Here is a 26,764-nt window from a genome sequence, read left to right on the forward strand (position 1 = left end):
AAGTGGCGGGAAAGGGAAAGGGAAGGGAGGAGAAGGGGGAAGGGAAGGGGAAGGAAAGAGGAGGGGAAGGAGGGGAAGGCGGGGAAGGAGGGGAAGGTCAGGTCACGACTGGTGCCGCGGAAGCGGTGCCTCCTATCGCGGTGTCTCCGCGTGTGTCCGGCGGCAGTGCCCAGCCGGTCCGTGCGGCGCCGGGCGGTGCTTCGGGCCGGAGCGGGTGTGGGCAGCGCTCGGGTCCGGCGGGGCCTTGCCGGGGCTGCGGCTGCGGGAGCACGGCCGGGTCTGTGCGCTGACACAGAGGGCCCGGGTGCCTGTCCGGAATCCCAGCCCTTACCGCGGAGCATCCCAGCTCCTGCTGCAGCAGCTCCTGCGGAGCAACACCGAGCAGTTGCGGCTCAAGAGGAAGTGATAAACAGAGGGCTTTAGGAGAAAAGTATTTAATGAAAGGGCCTTGTGTTTCATGTGGGTTACGGAAGCATGGAGAGTATTGTCTCGTAGAATCACAGAGTGGTTTGTGTTGGAAGAAACCTTAAAGATCACGCAGTTCCAGCCGCCCTGCCCTGTGCAGGGACACCTTGCACTAGGCCAGGTTGTTCCCAGCCCCCTTCAGCCTGGCCTGTAACACATCCTGAGGTGGAACATCCACAGTTTCTCTGGGAAACCTGTTCCAGAGCCTCACCACCCTCACACTACTCATTTCAGGGAGGAAGAGGAGGCAGAGGAAGCAAAGGGCTGGGGAACAATCCTGAGAAGACAAGGGCTGCAGCAGAAAGGCAGGATTGCTAAGCAGGATCCACACAGCACTTCCCTCCAGCAGCACGTTCCAGCCCCTACAGAACAGTTTTTCTCTGCCACTGCCTCAGCTTCACAAGCAAAGAAACTGCTGGGAAGTAAAAATGCATTTTAAGGTGCTTTCTCCTAGGCTGGACAAAGGCTGGATTGAACAACATGCATGAGAGGAAAAGGGAATGCAGAGACAGGTGTAAGTACAGGACGTTCTGGCTGGAACACGAGGGACTTTTGCCAGAGTTAAAGTCTCTGTAGGACTCTCCCAACTTGTCAGCCTCAAGCTCCCTCCCTCTCGCTCTTACCAAACTGGGGAATAGAGTAAATCTTCAGTTACATAAAACTGCAGTGAACTCCACGAGATTCAAGAGGTTTTTTGTTTGACTGAAGAACAAACAAGTCTTGTCAAACAGTTACAGTTATTTAGTACAGAACATCATCTATTTTTAGCTACAGTTAATTAGGCAGAAGGAAAACCTGTGGTTTCCTCTCAGGACTTAGAAAAAAAAAGGTCTAGAAAGGATCATCTTCCAGGACTGCTCCCAGTCCTCACCTTGTCTGTTACTTCAGATATGGCAAAACTGCATCACCTTACACTCCGTTGTCAATTATTATCAGTACTGTGCATTGCTGCCTATCTGCATCTCAGAAGTTAATCCAGATAGGATAATCCAGTTTTTAATCCCTACTGATAAGAGTCATATGCTTGCCTTCCAGGTATCTGCAAGAAATTCCCATAGAGACAATACAGCAATTAACTTAAAAGACCTATTTTAAGGACACCCAAGCAGCCATTGGAACTGTTTCAGGGGACCGTTTTTATGGTTTTGATGTTACTGTGTTGTTAAAAATCCCTTGCTAGCAGGGGCAATGAAGAACATCCCAGTGCCTGGAATGAGCTCAGACCCTACTGCACACAGCAGCTTTGCTGTTCATTGAGGGAAGTGAACCTCAGAGCTCACTCTTGGGCAAACAAGGGGTTGTTTTTCTTAGTAAATTGTTTCTCTCTTACAGAATTTTTATGAGGAAAAACCCTGAGCAAAAGAAGATGGCTAGGATAGAGCTTGATCAGGAAAAGGAGTAAACCAGCTTTGAAAGTGGGTGTTCAGAAGGACAGATGGTGCCTCAAGCAGTGCAGGGAGTGTCACTGATCCATTAGGTGATCACCATGTAGCTGCTGTATAAATGATTGCTTAAAATTTGGAAACAATGAAACAATTGCTATTCATAATGCTTTTAAAATTTTATAAAGGAGTTTGATATAATTTTTATATTTGATTGTGCCAGACCATTTTTCAGCAGACTGCAGTTCTTGTCAAAAAAAGAAAAAAAAGAAATGTCTGATTTTAAACTCTAAAACATCATAAGCCCCATTATATCCTTGTTCTAGAGGGACCTCAAAATTTGTTACCCCTTTAGGCATTTAGTCTTCATGTCTTCCCAAGCTGTATTCCCATGCAACACTTGGTGGAACACTTTTTCTGGAAAGTAATATGAGTTTTCTACTTGCCTGAGCCCCTTCTAATTCCCAGTGTGGGGAATGTAGAACTTAATCTCTAAATGCTTCCATTGTATAATGGTACACTGCTAAAATCAAAGAGGTTTGATGTTTTTCTGTGGTACCCTGGTAGGTGAGGAACATGTCCCCAGGTAGGAGTGAAATATTACAAATCAACAGTGGATGCTGTGTGGTGATAGAAACTACTCCTGTTTGTTCTACATCTCAAACTCAGCAGTCAGGAGAGAGAATGCACCTCTGAAGGAACAATGTCCATGAATAATTGGGACATTAGTCCCAGAAAATCAAGCAAGATTAGACTAACTAATTGTTTTTTTCCTTGATCTGTGGTCAATCAGATATGGAATGGACTATGTAAGTTACTTCTCCATATATTAGTGATATATATTGTTAAAATTATATTTTAGTCTGGAGAAGAGGAGGCTCAGGAGGAATCTCACAGCTCTCTGAAACTCCCTGACAGGTGGTTGTAGCCAGATGGGGGTCGATCTCTTCTGTCAAAACTCAAGTGAAAGGATGAGAGGGAATGGCCTTTGGTTGCACCAGGGGAAGTTCAGCTTAGATATCAGAAAAAAAAATTCACTGAAAGAGTGGTCAGGCATTGGAATGAGTTTTGCCCAGGGAGGTTTAGGAGTCTTTGGAAGTGTTCAAGAGTTTGGATGTGGCACTTGGGGATATAGGTTAGGGATGGTTATGGTGGTGCTGGGTTGATGACTGGGCTTGAAGGTCTCTTCCAACCTTGCTGACTCTTTCACTCTGTGGTTCTATAGGTTTTTTAATTAGGATTCATAGTTCGGTGCAGGGAGAAATAAAGTATTTGGTATACTTAAGAAAATAACTCATACAAAGAGGAACTGAAAATAATATAATATTCCTTAAAGCTAAACCTAGAACTGAGCAGTCAGAAACTCAAACTCTCAAAAGTTACTGGATGTAGTGAAACACTTGGGGTTTACTTTTTATTTATTTCCTCTCAATATAATAAAAAAGATAATGTTTCTTTCCTCACAAGAGCATAGAGGATTAATTCATTGAAGTTTGTGAAGCACTTGAGTGGTATGATAAAAACTTCCACTAAAACAGAACTAGACTTCTGCCAAGGGAGTTCCTGGTTTGGACTACCTGTTTTTTTCTCTTTCTTTCTTTCTTTTTTCTTTCTTTTTTTCTTTCTTCTTGTTGTTTTTGTTGTTGTTGTTAGGGTTTTTTGTTAGTTTTGGGTTTTTTGTAAGGTTTTTTTGGGGGGGGATTGTTTGGTTTTTCTTTGGTTGGTTTTTGTGGGTTTGTTTTTTTGTTGTTGTTGTTGTATGTTTATTTCCTTTTTACTCCTTTGAACCATGTTCTCGTAAAATATTTCATATTACAGATCTATGGGATAACTTCATGAATCACTAGTATTTAAGAATTGCTGACCTGGAACACTTGCCAAAAGTCACAAACCACTCAGTACTCTGCAATTTTGTGAGACCTTATGAGCCAAGTAATATTTTACGATTCCTGAAGCTATTACCCAGCTTTGCAGGGAGGTATTTTGAAACCTAAGATACTAAATAATTGTACACTATGGGCTATTCCTGTCATAAAACTTTAATAGAATCCTGTAACCACTCTCTATAGCAGGGATTTGATGAGTGGCATTTTGAATATATATTATTTCTACGTCAGTATCTTTCATAAGTCACAGGTAATTATTTGACTGCCTGTGTCAAAGACAGTCCTTGTTCCAAGTAGACCATCTCAACAGTCAAAGTGGAGGAGATGAGGAGAAACTAAATAGTCCTTCCAAAGGGAGGGGAAAACTAAGATTAAGTGACCTGCTAAAAGATTATACAAGACAGACATATCTAAGTTTCAGCTGCATGTGGTATCCTGTCATTTAGTGAAATGTTCAAGCTTCCTTTGTAGCTAAGTGAAAATTTATTGTCAAGTGAACTGGTGAAAGTCCATTATTGATCATGTAGATTTATGATCCCTGTTACTCCATGCATGGCTAACTAAAGGAATTATCCAGATTCAGACGAGGTAGACAGAGATATGTTCCAGTATGACTTTTCTTCTTGTTTGATGTTTAATGGCATACTCCTCGCTTTCTCAACTAAGTGCAGATGTGTAATACAGAGTATTCAGTCTTGATAAGAGCAGGTGATAATTTGGATCTGTTTCCTTTCTAGCTGAACAATCATTTTTAACACTGTGGCGAGGCTATAATGAAACAATTTCTTAATAATATCCAGAGCCAAAATCCAGCTGGACTGCAGTGGAATTCCAATGCCCAGACAGCAGGACTGAGTGCCCACAGGTGATTGGCAATATGAACATGTGCACTTTGTGTCTTTCTTGGATCAGCTGCTGTGTTTTGTATTAAGCCTTCTAAAGTGCTGCTGTAGAACCACTTGAAACAACCCCACACTCAGCAGATTTTCCCTCTGCAGCAGGTGAGTCTGATTTTTTAAAGACATAGAGACCATTTTAAAATAAGGCTGTAGAGTGGGTGCCAGCTGGCATTAAACCTGGCATTTCATGAACACACTGCAGAAAAAGTCTAAGCTGTAGATGGTTCCGTAAGTATTAAAACTGTTGTTAAGAGCAGCTGATGCAAACTTTCAGGAGGTGATTTAACAGTAATAATTACTGTTAATAATCACAAATCTGAAAATTGCCATTCTATTTCATGGACTTTGCACTATCATAAAACTGACTGTGCACAGGCCTTACTCTGTGTATAGGTAGGAGGTCTGTAACAGAGTCAGGACTTGAAAGCAGATTTTGCCTATTCTGGGTTTGAGCAATATTCTGTCTTTGATTTAGTTATTGTTAATCTGTGACATATTTATTCCTTTAATTGGACCCATTTTTAAAAGCTAATTAAACCTTAATGAAAAATTGTATAATATATATGTTTTCTGACTGAGTAAAAAAAATTTATGGGATCTGGAATCTACTCAGATTTTCTTAGCAGTAAGGATATTAGCAATTTTCTGCCTTTGTACCTGTTTTCATCATTCTATCACTACTGCTTCTAAACACTTCACAACAGTCTTTAAATATCATTATAGCTCCCATGTGAAGTATGAGTGTATTTATCCTCCATCAACAGGTGGCAAACTAAGGCATGAAGACGTTTGAGCTCCGTGTTGTAACAGGTCCTGTGCAAAAGTTGTGCATGCTCTGAAAAATTATTATAATTTTGTGTTTCTGTCCTCTTGAGCACTATACTAAGATTCTGTGGGGAACATACATACGTACGTTTTTATTCCCCAAACTTCCAATTTCAGACATGAGCATCTGTATTTCCTGCTCTTGTCTTCATAGATTTTAAGATTTTCTGTTTCTGTATTTTGTGTGTGTGTGTTTGGATGCAGTTTTAATGCTCTCATTCTCAATTATGTTGGACATCTGTGAGGAAAATGTCATGTCCCTAATGAATGAATTGCAAAACTGTGAATATCGAATGGTTCTAGTTATAGAAGGAATGTATTGGATAAGGCATACTAGTGAGCTGGGAAGAAAGTTGAAAGGTAGTAACTTAAATATTTAAGACTTGAAAAGTAAGCATATACCCCCTATAGAAACATATTTGTAGCATCTTTGTTTCCAGTTTTCAGGAAAAATGTACTCCTTGACTGGAATTAACATTTTGTTTGGCCATTAGTTAATTTGGCATCAGATAGAATGTTGAATATGACCCTCCCATCATAGCAGAATATTATGTCCAAGAAGACCAAACATAGAATTCAAGAAGTATCTCTTTTTTGAAGTTAATTTTCAGGCCAAGTGAAACATTAATTACAAAAAATTGTTTCTAAAGCAATACTTTTCCCTAAATCTGGTATCAGTCATATTGCTAAGTAAAATGACATCAACATAGAACACAACATAAATCACAGAACTCTCCTAAATTTTTAATTGGAGAAAAAAATTTACTTGGAGAAATGTGGTTTTCTGCTTTAACTCTGTATCAAATATCTCTCTGTGACACAGAAATGCTCTCCAGATTTCTTGTGTAGCCTGTATGGTCCAAGTGATGATGCTTCAGCTGGGAAGCTTCAGTGTTCCCCTTCCTCTCTTTCACTATAAAATGTGTGCAACAGTGAGTGTAAGTTTATCCTGACACCACAAAAGAAAATTGCTGCAGGCTGCTATTTCATCTGTATATTGGATACAAAGCAGGTTATGTACAGGGAAGTGGCTAAAGTTTCAGATTTGCAATAAAGAGCACTTGATGAAGACTGGTAAATAGATGAAATTCAGACTCATTTTAGTGATTCAAATGCCATAAAACTGACTATTATTTGTTTAAAAAATACTTTGAACCACTGTGGTCTAGTTGTAGGGTCTGAGAGACCCTACAACTTTATAAATACTGGATACAGCTTTATAAATACTGGGTAGTCCTTTTTGCCAGGACTTCCTAAGGGCATAGCTGGTTGCAGTAATCTCTTTGACACTTGTTGCTTTTTAGGGTCGCTGTGGCTCAGGATAGAAAGGAGTCAATCTGAAACACCCTTCCAGTGCTAGTGATTCCCAGCTGCTCTCTCATCCTTTGACACCACCAGCAGCTGGTGTAGCTGGGAAAGGACTTCTCAGGCCATGCCAAGAATGGTGAAATTCCAAAATTGTCTCCAGCAGTGGTGCAACACTTCTTCAGATGCACTGAAACTGCTGGGTCCAAGCAAGGAGACCATGTATCCTTTTGCCAAGTACTGGATGTACAGTGCCTGACACATCATTTCTGTGTCCCCCAAGATGATTGTTCCTGGCCCTGATGGTTTTTTACACAGCTTCAAGAACTGAGCCAAACTGCTGCTTATAATGAAACATTCCCAACAAAAGGGATCTTTGGAGAGTTTTATGTCTTACGGCTGGATTAGGAGGTTACATATTTTTTAGTGATGTAAAAAGTACTTTTGCTAGAAGGTGTGATTAGGGAGGATAGCAGAAAAGGTGGCAGGAAAACCCTGATTGTTGTATTCATCAGTGGGTACTTCTTGGTTTGTTTCTTTTCACATATCCTTTTAAATTATGGGCTTACTGCTTGTGAAGCTGCAGAGCTCAAGGTGATTATTAGATAAATCAAAAAAAGGATGTCATTCTTCCCATGCTGCAATGTTTAAAAGCTAATTCTCTTGTAGATCTCCTGTACTCTGCTATATAAATATTAAAAAGCAGCAGCTTATGCATTACAAATAAGAACAACATGAGAACAGGGTCTGTAATCACTGAGAATCAATAACATCCAGTCCTGAAAACCTCAGATAATTCTTGCATGCTTCTAAATAATTAAATAACTTTACAGCAAATTTTACCTATACTTGCACATACATTTCAAGATAGATTTTTTAGGGCATTTCAGAGATGCCCACTAGCCTCTGTCTGCTCTCTGACAAACTGACACCAAGTTCCCTACAATTCTAAGGGAAAGAGCAAAGAAAGGGATAGAGAAGATCTGGTTGTCTTTGAGCTGCTTTAAGAAGACCTCTGCCCTTGTCACCTGTAGCAGAGGGACAGAGTGGCTTTGTGTCTTGCACTTGGCAAGCTGGGCTTGTAAATACTTGGGAATTGCCATGCATTTATAGCTACTGGGGGTTTATCTGTGTTAGAGAAACTCTGCTGTCCTGTCTCCAGTTCTTTTAAGCCCATAATTTCCAGAAACAGTGGAACACATACCCACTCCAATTGGGTTCTTTGATGCATCTCTTGTGCTCTGAAAAAGCAGGCCCTTAGAGAACAAAGCAAGATTTCCACAAGAAAAGAAAATCAGGTGCTGATATTCTGTAAAGTCATGTCTGATTGTTCTGTGCACCTCTTCCCCTCAGCTGAAGAAGACAATTACTCTCTGGAGGCCTGTAAAAAAATTACTCCATGCTGCTGAATCCTAGAAATTGTCAAGATGATCTATTCACTACAGCCCTATGAATCCTCTTCCATCTGGCATAGCCCTTTTCCATGACATGAGGATTCATTTCTGGTTTTTAGCCAGCAGAATGATCCCAGTAAGAGGGACAGTTTTCACACCTGTTATTTTCTAATACTCAGAAAGATAACACACTTGGATCTTATTCGAGAAGTCACAATGCTTTCTTCTCATTTCATGCTTCAAGTAGTGGTCTTGGCATCTCAGACATGTTCCTTACCAGAGGGCCTTGATCCTCAGGATGTTTTTCAGGGGAAGCATTTTACTATATAAACTACTGTTGGTCTCATGAAAATTTCTGATTGATCTGTTTCCTCATCTACCACAGAGCTTCTGTGGAGGGTGCTGGTTGCTTCAAGACTCAAAGAGACCTCCTGCTGAAGCAACTATCTCTGAGGAGGCAGGGGATTAGAGTTTATTTCTCCTATCTTCCCAGTGCTTCCTTGACTCAGCTGCAATGCTGACATCAACACCAACTCTCTCCTTTTCCAAATTATGATTGTAACACTTAATTTAAGGCAGCTGGTTTACTTGAAAACTTGCTATCTTTCTTCCAGTGAAGTTCACCCCTTCCTAGGATGTTGTGTGTTTTTTCCATCATATTGCCAGGTATTATTGTTAATCCACGCCTTCCTTCTCCCTCCTAAGTCTGTGTACATGGCTCCAAGCAGGCAGAAAGGAGTGTTTGCTGCTCGATTAGCACTTGTAGCTCCTGCCCAAGTAATGGAATGACCCAGAAGGAGAAATGCAGGTTTTTAAGTCATCCACAGGTTGAGCAAGGCCGAGCACTTGTTGGCGATGGATTAAGTCTGGAGCTGAAGCTCCAGAGTGCCCAGGCTGCCTTAACAGTTGTTGCTGCCCATGAAACAAGGACGAGATGAAAGTACAGCTGAGTGTGCTAGACTGAGAGCTGTGGCCACCCCTGAGTGGATCATGTGTGCCACATTTTGGGAGTGGAACGACCTGTGAAGGGAGTGGAGGAAACCCACATGAATGGTGACTACACATCTCATTGTGACCTACTGACACATATGTTAGACATCTAAACTGAGCATACTTACCTAAGTGTGGGGAAATCCCTGTGCACCTCAAAGTACACATAAAAACTGTAACATTTATGCAGAGTTTTTATGCAATCTCAGTTCTAACTTCCCCTTGGGTGTAAGAGAAAAAATAGAAAGCTGTTTTAAAGTGAAAGGGAAAAGCAGTTTGTACTATAGAAAGTCTGAATAGCACACTCCAGCTGACTATTTACTAAGCTTAGTGCAACATGGAAAATTCAGTGTCAGGGAAATGACAGAGCTTTCTCTCCTGGTGGCAGGCAGCCATAGGTTTTGTTACTGGCATGGTCAGCTAACACATTTTAACACAGATTTTGGACACAGACTTAATATTGATCCTTCTGGTATTGCTGTAGATGGATAAAATCACCATGAGAACTACCCAGTAGTGAAAAATACATGCTTATACTGTTTTTCTCTCCTCAGTCTGGTGAGGTCAGTTCTGAGCTGAGGCTGGGAGCATGTCTGGTGGCTTCTGTGACATGTGTGGGTGGCTCAGTGTTCACTGGACAAATACATCAGAACGTTCTCTGCATCACAGCCAGGCTGCCTGGGACAGGCCAATTCCTGGTGACTCAAAGGTGAGCCCAGATGAGACAAATGCAGTATGACCCATGCATCCATGAGATGCTTTCTCAACAACCACTTTCTGGCACAGAAGAGTGTTTCCCTCCAACCTTCTGTGTCTCTTCTGTGTTTGGAGAGAGGAGAGCTCTGAGAGTACAGCTGTGGAATCTGAATAGGAGGTGACAGTGCAAATGTGTGTACTGTATGTGGAAACCTTGGTTTTCAATACACAGTGATTTTCAAAAAAAGCTTAATGCTGCCTGTGATGCCTTTTCCACTTCCAGTGCCTCTTCTCCTGCATGTGGCACAGCAGCAGCAGCATGTTTTGGTGTCTGCTGTAATATGGGTAATACTTGCAGTCATATCTGTCTCATTTTTATCAAAATGAGTTATAAATCAGGGGTATCCTGCCGAGATAACACAAATGATCTTTTTAAATGAATGGTAGAAGTGATCTTGTGTCTGAGGTGTGTCCATGGATTCTGTGAAGTGAGTTGGGTGGCAGATAGAGGTGAGCTGGGATTCATTGGGATGATATGGGTAGGATAATGGTGGGTGATGTCCCAAAACTCACAGCAGGACTGATGGTCCCAGGAAATCCAGAGGATTCTCCTGCTGAGAAGCCAGTGGGAAACCTACATGTTGGCTCATGGTCCAGCCTGGAGGCTGGATCACAGGTAGGAAAATCAACCAAGAGGCATGGAGGCAAAATGGACAAATCTGACCTGCCTTGCTTCATAGACCTCCAGGGGAAGAAAGGCTTTGTATGTCCTTGCTGATAATCCAGCACTGAGCGTGGGAGAGACGCCTGAACCAATGGGCTATAAGTAGGTGGAAGTCATAAACATGAAAGAGAATCTGAAATAGGATTAAATGGAAACATCACATGTAAGGTGCTGTCTTTCTACTGAGAAATATAAATTGCATTGATAAACAGGAAGGGGGAAAAGAGGAATGAAGCATGCATGGTTTGATTAGCTGGGTTTTTTAAAATTGAAAAGCATATAATTGGAAAAGATAGAGTAGAATAAAAAATATTTTGCTTCTCCTGACTTTGTGAGTCTTACCTCTTTTGCTCATCAATTTTCTCTCTTCTTTTAAACTCCCTACATCTTGTTTTATAATTAAATTGTAAGTTCTTCAGGGCAGCAGCTATATTCAGATATGGAGCAGTAAACAGCCTGCAGCAATAAATACTTACCCTGATTGGCAGCACTGAGCAATATAAACACTATGTAAATAATGAGAAAGTCTGAGAGGTGCTGAGTCCTGGATAAACACTGTTCCTTTTCAGCAGCTTATATTATAGAGGAATTAATTCCAACAGTGCACAAAACCATGTCAGTGCATTGGCTAAAGGCAGCCTGGATACTGCTTGGAGGTATGGAAAGTCATGAAGGGCTGGGTGAGCCCCATGATGTCCTCTGGGAGGAAAGATGCTCAGGGGAGGAGCTGATTTGGAACTTGGAGACAAGCTTCCCATCCTTTGGGAAGGAAAAAAAATTGACACAGTTGTCTTCTTTTGTGACATTCAGGAAGAATGAAATGTCTCTGTATGAGAGAGATCCAAACTCCCATCATAGGCAGGAAGCCTGGAGAGCTATCCTGCTGACTGCTTCAGTTGTCCACATTTATTTATCTAGAGCCATTTGAGATGTCCTCTAATAGGCCCCAACTTCCAGCTGCCACTTGGGAGGGAGAAGGGTCATGTTTAATATTTGGCAATTCTGTGTAAATGTCTTGGATACCAGAGGCAAAGCTGGCACTAGACATCTAGGTTTAGCCAGCTAGTTGGTGTGCCAAGAGGTCTGCTTTGGGGTGAAGTGGGCAGATCTCTGGGCTCCACTGGCTGTAACAGAAGCCTGGACATCCAACCACCATGTGGACACCTCCCAGATCTCCTAACCTGCAGGGGGAATATTACTGTCCTTTAAGATGTGTCCCAAGACAAGACTTTGAGTAGTATCCTTTAAGACAATACGTAAAAAATGATCGATGCTAACATTGTGGAAGTTCTTTAACCTCTTTTTAAAAATCAGGAGTCTTAAAGTGGAGCTGGTGTTGTGTATGAGAATGTGAGCTTCAGACCTGCTCTGAGCAAGCGTGGCAGCTCTGCAGAGCTGAGCAGAGCCCATGCCCATGGTGTGGACACTGAGCTGGCTCACACCACGGGCATGTGGTGCTGCCAGAGCACCAGGAAGGCTGGGCAGAGGGAGCTCACATGGACAACCACTGGCCTGGCATCGTGCACTGGCTTGTGCACAAGGCTGTACAGAGAACACGTCTCAGATGGTACTGAAAATGCATTGCACATCTTTTTTTTTCCTTTCCTTTGCCTTAATTTTACTTTTATTTTTTCCTCAGAAATTATTTCCTTCTGAGTATGTGAACTTACTGCAGTAATAACTACTGTTTGCTTACATGTTTGTACAAGAGAAGCACAAAGAGCCCCTAGTGTCTGACAAGGATTCTGTGGCAAAACAAATTAAAAATAGAGTCAGAAAGCCAGAGTGCAGAGAGGTTATTACACCAAGGCTGACACTGGCCCTCTGAGACAAGTCTGAGGTCTTCTGAGGTTTGACTCAATACCTCCACAAAGAAATTAATTTCCATGCATGATGTTATATATCACAAAGTCATATTTGGCTAGTGCCTGAAAGTTGTTGGTGTTTCTAGATATGGGCATAAGAAGAAAATAAACAGTCCTTGACCACAAAGGACTACAGTATGAGGTGTAATCAGACAGGAAATGGGTATTTCAGATCACAGGTATTTTGTCTCAGTGTTGGAGCAGGACAGATGGACTCACTCTGTATCCCCAGATGTTCTTAAAGAGAAAAGGAACTGGCTACAACTAAGAGTTTTTTTATCTGTAAGCCAGTACCAGTATGTTTTTTCACCTCATATAAACAAAGAAAAAGAAGGGTTTGTTCTGCTTCACTGGAGCAAAAAAAATAGCACAATAGACTTCCATTCAGGCACACAAATAGCAACTGTCCTGTGACTTCTCTATTTAAATGGGTCTCCATGGTGAGATCTGCCTCACTCTCAGTAGATGGCTGCAGAACAGTGCTGTGGTTCACACTGCCGGCAGGGAGGAAAAGGCATCTGAAAAATTCCCCTTGCAATGAATGAATGAGTGAAGAAACCCAACAAGATATCAAGTATCTGGTGCATCACACTGCAAAACATGATGCCTGTGATCTCCACCAGTGGTTTGCTGTCCCTTCACACTGCTTTTCCAGGCCCATTCCAATTAAGTGTAGTCTTTATTTGTAGGCACAGCTCTGACCAACAGATGGTACATAAATAGGTGTAAAAACTGCAGCATCACAAGGGGCTTCCTTGCCAGGCTGCATTTCTTGTTTGCTTTCTTCTTTCAGTGTTGGTAGTAGGGATTAATAATCTCCTCTATGGTAGCCAAGCCTGGATCACACCCCTCCAGGGTCTTGCCTGGCTCAGAGCACACAAGGATGACCTGTGCTGTAGGAACCAGTGCAGATGTCTGCTGTGCAAGTGGCCTCTAGCAGCAAAAGGAAAAGAGAACCTAGGGGCAAGATTGCTGGACTTCTTGAACCATTTCTTTTCTGGGGAGAATGGCAGGCCTGCCTAAAATTCAGTATACTAATGCTATGGCATCAATGCTATTTATATCAAGGATCTGTGAAATAAAAGTAAAAATCAGCTAAAGAAGTCTGAGCTAATGAATGATGACTTCCTGGTGCTGGAATAATTATTACAATTGATGACAACAAAGATCAGCTGTCTCGCCAAATACAAGCTTTGAAAAATAGTACCTTATAGCTCCAAAATAAACCAAGATTGGGTTAAGGAGTTAAATACAGAAATATTACCCTTGGGCTGTTATTTGTATTCTGCATTAAAATACTGAGGGTTCACACTTTTGAGATTGTATCAGCTAGAGAGTGTCATGTATCATTTAAAAGTGTTATATTCTGCTAGTACGTTGAATGTAAAAAATCCTCTTATAGATCATGACATTCACTGTAAAATTATTAGCAATGCTAATGCTGATACAAATTGTAAGATATTGATACACCAGTGTTAATGCATTGAATTTGAATTCCATCAAAACCAGTAGAAAAGCTCTTCCTGACTTTAAGTGAGACCCAAATCTGACCTATACATTTTTAAAAGGTTATGCCTAAGTGCTAAAAATTGAAAATATTAATAAAAATGGAATTTCTCACTGCTGTCATCAAGGCAAAGCCCCCAATGCTTTTAACCCCCAAAGCCCCCAATATACCTTTTACCATTCATTGTCATATTTTGCTTTCATGTGAAGCCTGGAAGCAGACTCATCAGTAAGCATTTGGTTTATTCAAACCAAGTCAAGAGTTAGGTGCTAACTCCAGCTGCTACCAATGCAGCAGCCATTGAAATGTGAAAGCACAGTTCAAAAGAGCTAATTTTGAAAGTGTTTTCCTGTGAAATCCAGCCAGCTTTTGAAGTCAGACTTTCACTGTCTTCCCTAAACCAACCAAATGTTACAAAATCTGGAAATGCAGCTAAGGAATCCTGCTGGTACAGAATGATCCTCTTGCATAGCTTTTCCCTCGGCTGTCAGGGCATGCCAGGGTAGGTGTTTGTGGTGTGCTGTGGTCCTCACTGTTCTTTAGGTCTGTGCTCAGCATGGTCTCCGTGGACAGACTGTCCTTTTATCTGTGTAGCAAGTATGGGAAAAGGAGGCAGAACTCAGCAGGGCTGGCAACAAGAACTAGAGAGGAGGAATAAAATCACATGTCTGGGGTTCTGCAAGGGAGAGGAGGGCAAGGTTTATCAGGAGGTGGAGGTAAACCCAGGCAGGCAGAGGTAGATGCTGGTGCAGTCCTGAGAGGGTGTGGGTGTGACAGCAAACCCAGCGTGAGCCAAGTGCCGCATGGGGTAGTGCTGGGGAGGCACAGGCAATGGCCTGGCTGGGTTTGATCTGTGCTGGGGAAGCAGATGCCTGTAGAGTCAGGAGCAAACTGCTGTGGTTTCCAAATGCTCATATATAGCATTCTAGCGAGTTGGAGCAGATGGCAGGTCTGACTACCCTGGGCCCCATTTCTGGGCTGCGGCTGGAAACCCTTCAGGCCTCTTTGAAGAATGGTGTGGGTATGCCTGCTTAAGGAATGGCATCCCAGGATTTCCTGCTCCCTTCCACTGTCTCTGTCTAGGTCTTGTAGCATGCTCAGCACTCTGGAACACATGCTCAGTGCTGGTGCCACAGTCTGGGAACACCCCCCTGAGGTGCAGTGGCAGTTCCATGTGCCCCAGGTTGTTCAGCAGGGTAGTGTGGGTCTGGCTCCAAGCCAGGGGAGTTACTCTGCTCTCAGGTGGAGACGTGCGAGAGCAAACATAGCTGGACTGTTTGAATGCCTTCCAGAAGATAAATCATCCGTGAGCACTGCTGAAGTGAACTCAGCAAGCACAAAAAGTAGGGCACAGATGATTTTCCATCACCATTCACTCACAGTAGCAGAGTAGAAGATGTTTCAGAACAGCCTTGGTCACCGGCTGGGAGGATCTCCCAGCCAAGGATCACCACCAAGTGTGTCCCCTTTTCCAGTGTGGCTGAGGGCTGAGGCAAGCAACACAAGTTCTGTGGCACCTGACTGTTCCTCTAGAGAAGCCAAAATAAGTGCTCTTTTCCCATTGCAGTTTGAGAGGACCTGTAGGAAGGAGGTGGAATTGAAAGCAGGGCTTGACCTTGTACATGTAGCTTACTCACAAACCTACAGTTTTTAAATTTTGCTCATTAGCTTGCAGCAAATCTCAGTGTGAAACCACAGAGCTATCTTTAGGCAAATATTGTCTCCTTAAGTGATTCATCTTAGGTTCTCCAGCTATTGCTAGAGAATCCATACAATAGACATTTTCATGGATATGATGGACACATTTCATGGTGTGTTATGTGTATCTTTGTCTTTGGAGACAAGTGAAGCTGAGTTTGTCCATCTTACTAGCCATGTGGCAAGTAAACCACATGCTTGGCTTTTGTACAGGTGTTCATCACAGACGAAAAGGGAAAGAAGGGAAAAGGCAAGAAGAATCTGTCAGAAGAATTGAAGGGGAAGCTGGAGCCAGTCCCCATCAGTCCCTCTTTACAAAGTCCCATTTTGGGTGACTTGAAGTGGCAGGTGAGGGCACTTCTCTGTGAGGCCTGCACAGACTGTGGGGCTTTGGCAGTTTTCTGGAGGTTCACCAGAGAAACTGACTCTGACAGAAAGAGATGAAAAGCAACTCAAAGGGACAAAGCTGCAAATGAAATAATAGGAAAATAATATGATGAGAAGAGGAAAGCACCTCTGAAAGCTGGCAAGAAGAAAATTAATTTCAACCTGAAACTGCCACTTTACCAGGATGAAATCAGAGAAGTTCTCTCAGGAAATAAGCAAAATGCTCAGAAATCCAGGTTTCAAGAGTGGAGTTCAACGTGAGCTGCAAATGCCTCAGGGACGTGGCAGGCAGATCAGCAAATAACGAATTACAGAAGTGAAGTCAGGATGTAATAAAAGCCTCAGTACCCCTTTGAGATAACATTTGCTTTTACCTGGAGAGGTTCCTGGGAGGGTTGTGGGAGCTTGAAAGAAAGCACTAGCTCCAAAATTGCAAACCTCAGAAGCAGGAAGAAAATAATTGCCTCCCAAAGAAACACGTAGGTAAGAAGATGCCTCCACTGGGAGAGGTCAAGTCAGTAACAACCATGTCTTTAGTCATCACTGAAATCCTGAAATCAGAAAGGCAGTCATGCAAGACAAAAAAGAATTGCTTTAAGGGCTGAAATATTTTTTTCTCTTTATTAAAGGTGGGACCAAGCCATGAAGTACAGCTCTGACTTGATCTCCAGATCCAAAATTCATAAAAGACTGGATTTGGGTTTTTCTGGGCTGGGCAAATTCATCTGAACCTCTCAGAGTTTGGTAATGTTTAGTTCTGTGGGTTTTTTTGTCTCAGGTTTTGCTGCAGACCTAGACAGGTGTGTAAAATGCTCTGCAGAATGGAACCAAGAGCAGACTTGGGGCACGTGTATTTTGTGTGGTCATGCACCCGCTCTGCTCATGCTCTGAAGAGCTAGGACACTGTTCCATTGTCACTGGACATTGTTCCATCGTCACTCTGCCTGTGCTCACCCTGCTTTTTGTTGAACATGGTAGCACTACACGGTTGCTGCTGCCGTTGCAGCTATATGTTCATGCATCTGTAAAACTATAGGGATGCTAATAATGGTAAAGGCTAGTAAGCCTTTGGGGCTGGGGGTGTAGATGGAAAGCTCTCTTTCCTCACCAAACCCTGCACTCATCAGCTAATCTCATCTTGCTGGGACACACAGTTTTTCCTTGGAGGCTTCACCACGGGAAGCCACACTACAGGATGTCATGGGGACAGGAGGAACCTCTCACCATCTGTTCCCCTCCACTTCCTTGTATGAGGATTTGAACCCATCAGTCATCCTGACCCCGGACCATTTTGGGCTCCTCTGATGTCTCCTGTGTGTTAAAGAAAGGGAGGGATGCTGCTGGTAAGGAAGCAGGAAGATCTAGAGAGAAGGACAGCTTGCGTGCCTTCATGGTGGCTCAGAGCGCGGCCACACTCAGCACTGCCAGCTGGGACATGGGACTGGTATTACAGGTACTGCTACTGCTGCTGCAGGTACTATTAGTGCCTATTAGCTGTGGTGTTGTTTGGTACGGTGTCCTTTCAGAGTCACAGCCCTGCAGGATGTCACCTGTCACTTCTGCAAAGCTCCTGATGTGCAGGCAGGCTGTGCTCCTGCTGCACGGCACGTGGCCAACCTGGCGTGCAACTGCCTGCTCCTCCACACCCCATCGCTCATGGCAGCACACCACAGCATCCTTTTGGGAGTCATACTGGGATGTTGCTCTCCTGAGGAGCTGTGGGCCAGGCCTTCCACGGGAAATGGAATGCTGGAAGCCCTTGAGTTGTGCTGGTTGCGAAAGGATGCTGAGGAATCCTTATGGCGGTTTGTGTACATGGTGAGGTGAAAGCTGCCATGGCCAATGTACACCTGAAAGTGCATGATCAGTGCTGGAGGAGGAAAGGGTGGCATGGAAAGGGGAAGTAGGCAAGGTTATTGCTAGAAAGGTCAAGATCTGTGGATGGAAAACACTGGAATTGAAGAGGACCTGTCTGAAATATCCTCCTCATCAATTTCTTCATTTTGTAGAAGGAAAATAAGCCTCTCTTCTAGGTGAATTTTAACTTTATTGGGTAATGATTTCCTGTCTTTTTGATAAATTCAGCCCAAAATGTCAGTGAACAGCAGCAGCACAGTCTTGCATGTTCACAGATCCTTTAGGGTTTGTTCTTACCATGGCTGGTTTCAGACACAAAGGAAGGACCTCTTTTCTACATTCTCTCTTACCAGAAGCTTTTGTCCAGGCATACCCAGGCTGTTTGTGTTCTCAGACAATGAGCTGCAATGCCCAGAGATTTCAGTCAAAGGTCAAGGTCCTGTTGTGCAAGGCAGGATATTTTTCCCAGAAGTTAGTTCCTGCCCTGAAGGACTTCCAGAGACAAAAGAAGACTGTGGCCCAGCTGACGACAGAGAAATAGAAGACACTGGTGAGACACTTATAATTAGTCTAATGAGGATCAATCAGATGACACCAGCTGCCTAGCCATTGCCAGGTCATTTTATGGGCATTACAGCCTGGTTGTAAAGAGAAATGATAGGGGTATTAAGTAGTGACTACTTTCAGGACAGGCTTTTTCAACTCATGAGTGCAGGTTTATGAAATGAAGTGTAGAATAACAGCAATTAATTGGGATATACCCAAAATGTGTGCTGACTGTTTACTGAGTGCTGCAATCTCCCATCTAATGCCCACCTAGTGCCTTAGTAAGACCCTGATTCCTGTGCACACATTCAGTATAATCATCCCCATTTGTACCTTTTTTACCTGCAGTGTACAAGAGTGAACCAAAATCTGGTCTTTCTAAGCCTAGAAAATACAGGCACTGAATCAGTTATATTGCTAGAGGAGAATTCTGACTGATGGAATTGGTTAGAACCTGCTATTCACACGCAACATTTTTTAAAATCAAAATACTTGCTGTGATATTTGGCAGGGGAGTCCATCCAAATTTCTCACAATGGTTTCTAGAACATCTAACTACTCACCTCTGCTTTACACTCACTGCCACTAAGCAGTGAGTAGATCCTGTGAGTAGTTCTTCACCATGCAGTTTCTCTGTGTTCATACATAATTTTCCAAGGGTGAGGTTTTTTCCAATAAGGAAGGAATGTTCATGCACAAATGGCAGTAGGTTGAAACGTGTGCTGAGCCAACCCGGAACTTGTGGTTTAATAATCCCTTAACGCATTAACCAGGAAGGGACATTTGTCTTTTGTATGTTGTATAAAACTTAAAAGAGACCGAGGGAGGGATATGAATTCATTATTCATGCATTATTCAGCACTCACATCATTCTTTCCCCTTTGCTAAAGACTGCACAGGTGTCTGAACTCAGTCTGGTCAATGGAAGTTCAATCACTGCAGGCAGTAGACCTCAAAGCACATGTTGGCTGACCAGTGCTGGTGTCTGGTCTGGGGACAGCTGAGTCCCCCCCTCCCCAGTAAGCTGGTGGACATACGTGTTCAGTGATACAGCTGCCTGTGAGCTGAACTGAAACTGTGCATTAGATGTTGTGTATTGTCAGCAGGTCACAGAAACAATGTGCTTATGGAAGTTTTATCTCTGCTGCTGCTGAGCTCACTGTAGCGAGGCCATGAAGAAACAAACTCACAGACCATAAAAAGCTGAAAACTATGTTGTATGTAACTGAAAGGTCATTTACCTGTGTTTGGGATGAAAGGCACATACCTGCTATAGCTAATTCTTGGATGGAATGGTAACTTGTGAATTTTCATACGCCTATTTCCAGGATTAGTGCATCACTTAATTTATTCTATATGTGATGTGAAGAGGTTAAAGAGATGCAGCATAAAGGCATGCAAAAAGCCACACTCTGTATCCAGATATATTAATAGTTATCTATTAATAGATCATGGTACATGCAAATATGCATGATGCTAATATTATTTAGCTAAAATACAAGCAATAAATACTGTTCTCTAAGGCACAGGAAATACATTCAAAACTATTCGAAGTTTTAATAGATTTCCTATGTCCTTAATAGATTTAAAGTTACATAATCTACATGCCTGACACAGTTTAAGCAACCAAGGCAAAGGAAAGTGGGAAAAACTTCTCAGCATTTCTTCCTTGGAAACACAAGAATACTTTTCCAAAATCATAAAGCCTTTTCTAATATTCATTCTCTGTACATTTATATACCTAATTCCCTTTTTTCTCATATGTGCAATCTAATACCAAATCTGACTAAAATGAGGAAAACCTATTTGGTCCAGTGGCTAAGCAGTTAAAAATGTCATTCAACAATTTGCCAGGTCACTGTCACAAATATGTTGCTAGGTGACTGCAGATGTTATCAGCCACTAAAATACGTGCATTTTCCAGATGTATTCATTAAATAATTTTCTGTTGAGTGATTCTCTGGTACAATGAAATTGAGCACCTTATTAAGGATCTAAATATTTTTAAATAGATAAGATAATCTGAATTATATTGAAAACTATTATTTATTGTGTAAGTGGAGGAAAGGGATCCAAGTTTGGGAAATTTGACTAAGGGTTTCTAGAGATTCAGCTCCCTAGAAACTGCAATTTTACACTATCCTCTTGGGTTTTGTAACTTCTGTGCATACCTAATGCTCACATTCTGCATCTAATTATTCTACAGCTGATCCCTGCTAATTGGCATTGCTATCAGCTAGTGATATGACTCATTAACCCTTTGGAAAGCAAGTTTTTCAAAAGTTAATAACCGTAGAGTTTGAAACTTTGGGCTGACGTAATACCCAGTCATAAAAGCACATGAACTTCAGGCAGTTTCAGATGTCTTTCTGGGAGCTGATTTTATCAGTCATATGGAGTTCACTCCACAGGTCAAGACCCCAAAAGGTGGTCCTGTTTTTTTTCCAGGTTCCTGTTCCTGGCAGTGGCAGTGTTGTCCATGTCACTGGTGGGACTGGGAGAGCTGTTCCACTCAGCAGAGGTAGGTCTCTCTATCAAAGTGAGCCAGAAGAGCTCCCAGACTCCTGGCAGGGTGCACTAGTGACATTGGAAACCACTAGGGCACACATTTAGATACTCAGCTCAGGTGCAAAAACCTGTGTTAAAGGCTTCTAATCTGCATGCTGAGTCAACACTCCAAATAATGGGGGCAATAATTGGATAGAGCTATCTTTTATAGTGGAAGCCAGATCTACAGGTTCATTCTGGCCTCAATATCTATGAATGTACATTGAGCAGATATGAGGCAGGGTTCAAAGAACGTGCCACTGGTTGCATTTTTCCTGGAGCTTTGAACTGTAACATCTGTGTGTGCTCCCTGGTTCAATGTTTATCTGGAATGATGGAGAGATTACTCAAAGTGGTTTGGCAGGGACTTGCAAGATCACACTTTCAGCTCAGACCAGTCTGCATCAAAGGTTTTACATGTGCATGGATTTAAGTGTAAACTGTCCATAGAGCATAATGTGGTAGTGTTAAATCCAAAATTATCTCCTCTGGCTCGGGAAGTTCCCAGGCTACCAGTGATGGCAGACTGAGTGTTTATTCCGAGAAAATACTGCCATTTATTATTTTTCTACATTCAGCAAATTTTTGCCTAGGCATCCACTTTTGGCCAGATATCAGAGGTGAAATACTGCACCAGATGGATCTTGACCTGGCCATTTTTATGTTCTTAGGCCCATGCAGCACTGACTCTTTATGACAGTCTATGTGATTTTCAGCAGTGTGGGGAGTTCGTGTCATTGGTCTCCAGGGGGTAGTAGTAGGTGTGGAAGAAAAATACCACAGAATAAATCCTTAGTCTTTCTGGCAAAGCTGAAGGGAGGGCAGCAGTTTGTGAGGTTTATAGTTACTGTAGGTGCAGTTTTAAAGCATAGCTTAAATAGTTGTATGTGTTATGCCTCAGCTAAGTGTCTTTTACCACATCAAAAAAAAAAGTTTAGACAACATATAATGTTCTCTGTTCTAAAAGAGTTAGGTAGCACTTCAGTCTGTCTGCTAGAGGTTGTGCTGCCGTGCCATTGCTCCAGGGAGAAGTGGTATTGGAGGAGATTCATTACTCTTCCCCTTGGCTTCAGTGGCATCAGCTAATGAAACAGGAGACAGTGGCCATGAATTGTGGCTTGGGATGTTCAGACTGGACTGTGTGACCTCTCAAGGTCCCTTCCAGTCAACATTTCTGGAGTCCACAGAAGAACCTACACTCACCTGGATCAGTAACTCAAGGCAGCTATTCCAGAGCATCTCACATGGCTTCACACATTTATGTGATGGCAGCTGCATCATGCCCCCTAATCAGCACAACTAAAGGAAAGTGATGCAGCTGAGCTGGCTTTTTCACAATTCACCAACCAAGCAGGCAGATATAATTCACACCCTTTGGGATAACCTGGCATATCTGACCTGCTCTTCAAATGCCACTTCAGAAGGACCTGTGTCTATTACAGATTCTGTGTCATTTTGAAGGGGGTGATTCTGCCCCTCTGTGCTGCTGTTGTGAGACACCATCTGGAGTGTTGTGAGCAGCTCTGGTGTCCCCAACATCAGAAGGACATGGAGCTGTTGGAGTAAATCCAGAGGAGGGTCATGAAGTTGATAAGAGGACTGGAGCACCTCTGCTGAGGTGCTGACAAAGGTGGGACTGTTCATCCTGGCAAAGAGAAGATTGTGTGGACACCTCAGAGCAACCTTCCAGTACGGGAAGGGTACCTCCTGGGAAGCTGGAGAGGGACTCTTGATCAGGAACTGTAGAGATAGGACAAGGAGTAATGGGTACAAACTGAAAGAGGGGAAATTTAAGTTAGATATTGAGTGTGGTTAGACAAAGGAACAGGTTGCCTTGGGAGGTTGTGAATGCCCCAACCCCAGTGTTCAAGGCCAGGTTGGATAAGGCCTTGAGCAGCCTGGCCTAGTGGGAGATGTCCCTGCCCATGGCAGGGGGCTTGGGACTAGATGATCTTTAAGGTCCATTCCAAACCCTTAGCATTCTATGATTCTTTGAGTACCTCATATATCCAGAGATAACTCCAATGACAGGACACACTTGTGTTTAAGGAAACTGAATCAAGCCCTGGATGTCTCCTGGGGTGAACAGAAGCAATTTTGCTTTTTCATCTGCAGCACAGCAGGTATCAGGATATCCTCAGTGGCCTGTTCACCCTAAATAATTGTTCTCTGCAAGGCTGTGGTTGGTACCTTTAGCTTGCAGAATCCCAACACCAGGTCAAAAACACCCAAGCGCTCCAGTGCACAAATGATGGTCTGGGATAAAGCCCTGCTGTCAGATTATATTTGTTCACCAGCTGCAGTTGCCTAACCAGGGCCACAGGTCAGGCTCGTGTGCAGGGTAGCTCATTTACACTTGGTTTGGGTTTTGCCTCGTTCTTTCTACTGTCACTCAAACTGGAGCTAGGTGTAGCTACAGGGCTTGCCAGCTGTATGGGGAAAAGCCACCCTTTAGCAGTTCCCGCGGTGGCAGCACACAGGGTGACACAGCCTGGAGCCCATTTCCACTGATGCTTTAGCACAGACACCACAGGGACCTGCAATGCTGAAAACTATCTGCCACAAGGCCAAGCACAGGAGTATGAACTCTAAGGAAAGTAAGGTGGTCTGTTAAAGTTAAAATTACTTAAATCAATTGTTACTCAACTGCAATTACTGTAGCTTCCTTGAGGTATTTCCCAGAAGCCTGAGTACCATTGCTTTTCTCAGTACAGGCAGTGGAAATTCTTAAATAAAATATATTCCTATTGACATTTCTTTTAATGCAATGTCAGAAGTTTCCAGAAGGATGCTTGAACTGTAGAAATTTAAGTCAATATTACTTAAATTTAAAATTAATTCTCTGTTTTCAATCTGAGCAATCGATTGCCCTGATCTTGGAGTAAAAGTTCCAAAGAGAGCTTCCCACAACATGAAGAGGAAGGACAGAGATGTGCTGCACACACTGGAGCTAGAGAGAGCACCGTAGGTAGAGCCAGCCTGTTTCCCTGGAAATCAAACCACCTGAAACTTGGCTGTGCTGTCAGAGCCCTGCAGCCACTGCCAAGGCCCTCTCTGCATATTTAAATTTACACCAACTCTGTGTTGTGACAAAGTGCCAAGCACTGATGGGAACCTTCTGTCTCCAGTAAGAATTTTGGACACATAATAACAACAAAGGATTAATATAGCTTTGCTTGAAAGTAGAATTTAAATTAGGTTATTTAGGAAAAAGTAATCTTATTTCTTTGAAATACTATTTCATTATATGAATATAAAATGAATTAACATTTGTCTGGAAAGCTTTTTTTGGTATTTTACTACTACTTTTTAGCATTTCCAGACTGAATAATATTTTCTAGAATATGTTTATTCTGGAATGAGCTTTTTCAGGTCTGGGTGATAGAATCAATCAAGAAACCGACTGTGTATGTTTAACAACAAGAACAAGGAAAACAACAACAGTAATAGTGGTAGTAGTAATAATAGGAATAAACCCAACTCTTCTTAATTAATAAACTGAAAATGTGGAAAATCTCAGTTCTATATTTTGTCTTTTTTTTTTTTTAATGACACATACATGAGTTTCTGGTGCATCATTTGATCATGTCTTACAAACAACTTAAATACACTGAGATTTACAGAGATCTGTTTAGTTTATCCTTGCTTTGAGAGTCATACAGCATATAAGCATTATCAGAGGAACAAAACACTGTAAACTATGAGCTGTTTAACACAGACAAGAATAACACAGAAGAAAAATTAAGACTTAAAGCTTTATTAGCAATTAATACTATTTTAACAACACATGAGATGAGATCAGAACAGATTACCCAATGAAAATGGTGTCTTCTCCATTAGTTTTTGTCTTCAATCAGACACTTCAATGTCAAAGTGATAATGACCTCTTCTGCAATAGTCTTGTCTCTGGACCACACTGTGAGACTGAGGGAGACCTGAGGGAACCTGCTTTGGGGGAAAAGACCAGAACATTAAATTTTGCTCTTCTCCTAACACAATTCCCTAATCACCATTGAGCAGTTATCCCTTTCCATTTGCTCTAAAAGGAAAACAAGTGATAATGTAGATTAACTTAAATGGCTAATGATTATTCAGAGATGTAGAGTTGACAAGAACTTCCCTAAATTAAGCTGGCTAGATCCCACTGTGATATAAACACTTTTCTTTGTGGCCAAGGCCTCAGTATTTCTCCCCTCAATTCAGCTTTGCTCAGTCTTCCAAAGAGGCTGCACACAACACCACCTCTGGACTAGCAGCCTGGTACATTTAAAATAAACTTTGTTATTGGTGGGTAGTAGTAACTGTCACAGAATTTTAAAAAGTTACGTTTTCCTACAGCCCACTAGAGAGGTGTTAAGTCATTAAAATAATGCATGGCGTGTTTGCTTATTTCTTTATAAAGGACATATTAATTGCAGCTTAATGGACTGGGAAACTTTGTTGTTTCAAAACAAAAGCACATAACTGCTGAATATGCTTTCGAAAGCTGTTGCACTAGCATCTGCTATTCAGACTGTTAATACTTTAATATTTTTAAAAGCAAGTTAAATTAACTCTCCAGTGTTAATGCACATTGCACATACACAGGCATCCCAATTCTCTCACTTTGGGTGAGGCCATGACTGTATAAACAGAGACATTTCAGAGAAATATATTCACTGGTTTATCTTCAGCACAAAGCACCAAATAATGAGGAGCTAATATTTTGATTTTTCACATGAAGCACTGCAGTATGGTCCCACTCATTCCAAGATTGGTGCTGAGAGGAATAAGTCAGCTCTTGCAGGATGTACCTCCCTTGCTGTGTGTAGCTCATGGTGCCCCCCAGAAGCCTGTGCATTCTTGCTTTTCTTAGAATGGATGTTGAGTTATCTTTAATAAAGTGCACTCCTACTGAGATCCCTTTTAACGCAATGGTGGAAGTTTCCAAAAAGACATTTAAGCTGTAGAAATCTGTGGGAGTATCAATGCTTAAGGACTAAACCTTTCTACTGTGCCACTAATAAATTGCTTCACTTTCTGCATAGCTTGTGCTGCTGCTGAGGGCCATTTTGTACCACAGGAATCACTGAAAATAAACAGAGTCATTCTTATTTCTAAAGCCTTTCTTACTGGCCTTATTCCTAATGACTTTGGACATAACTCAGTAAACTTTTGTCACTTCCACTGTGCTCCCCAGTGTTCCCATTGCCTCTGTGCATCAGGTGAATTTGATTTTCCTGTGGGCTTTACTTATCCACATTTTGTTGTGCCTGGGCTGATGCAGCCTGAGTGGCACCAGGCTGGCTTTGGGAGCATCTGTGGTCCCTGTGAAAGGCTGAAAGCAGGACAACAAGGCAGGGTTTGAGTTTGAGGGATGCTGATGGGTTAGTTTGGAGTGTGGATCAATGAGGAGAAGTAGGCTGTGGTAATGGGAAGGCTACCTAGTGGTTCCAAGGTGCACAGGGGGATGGAAAATGTAGGACTGGAGGCATTCTACTGTCGTACTAAGGTTCTGCTAGAAAGAACATAAGCTTGGAGCACAGGATGAAGTAACTGGTATTTGTTTTGCTTTTTATTTACTTCATTTGACCTGTCTACACATGTCTAAACCTCAAATTCCAAACCACGACTTAATCCCTTCTCATCTGGAGACCTTGGAGGTAGAAAACAAAGTTGTGGTAAATCATATCATTAGACTCTAATAGCCAATATACGGTAAGTAACATTTTTTCCTCCCAAGGGAGTTATTTAATGTTTAATGAAAATACCAATTTGCATAATTCATTTGCAGTATAAAGGTCACCAACAG

At 42.3% G+C, this 26,764-nt stretch overlaps 1 long non-coding RNA gene across 2 annotated transcripts; it reads left to right on the forward strand.

Moving 5' to 3' along the window:
• The first annotated feature begins 300 nt into the window (after positions 1-300).
• On the forward strand, positions 301-24,420 carry LOC146440801 (uncharacterized). Of its 2 annotated transcripts, XR_014849672.1 has the most exons (4): positions 301-979; positions 4,471-4,734; positions 6,762-10,020; positions 15,850-24,420. It is a non-coding gene; the product is annotated as an uncharacterized LOC146440801 (long non-coding RNA). The 2 variants fall into 2 exon arrangements; XR_014849671.1 differs by lacking the exon at positions 301-979 and having other exon boundaries at positions 3,603-4,734.
• Positions 24,421-26,764: the final 2,344 nt, after the last annotated feature.

This window comes from Lichenostomus cassidix, chromosome 2 (assembly GCF_008360975.1).
Source record: "Lichenostomus cassidix isolate B80296 chromosome 2, HeHo_3.0, whole genome shotgun sequence".
NCBI lineage: Eukaryota > Metazoa > Chordata > Aves > Passeriformes > Meliphagidae > Lichenostomus > Lichenostomus cassidix.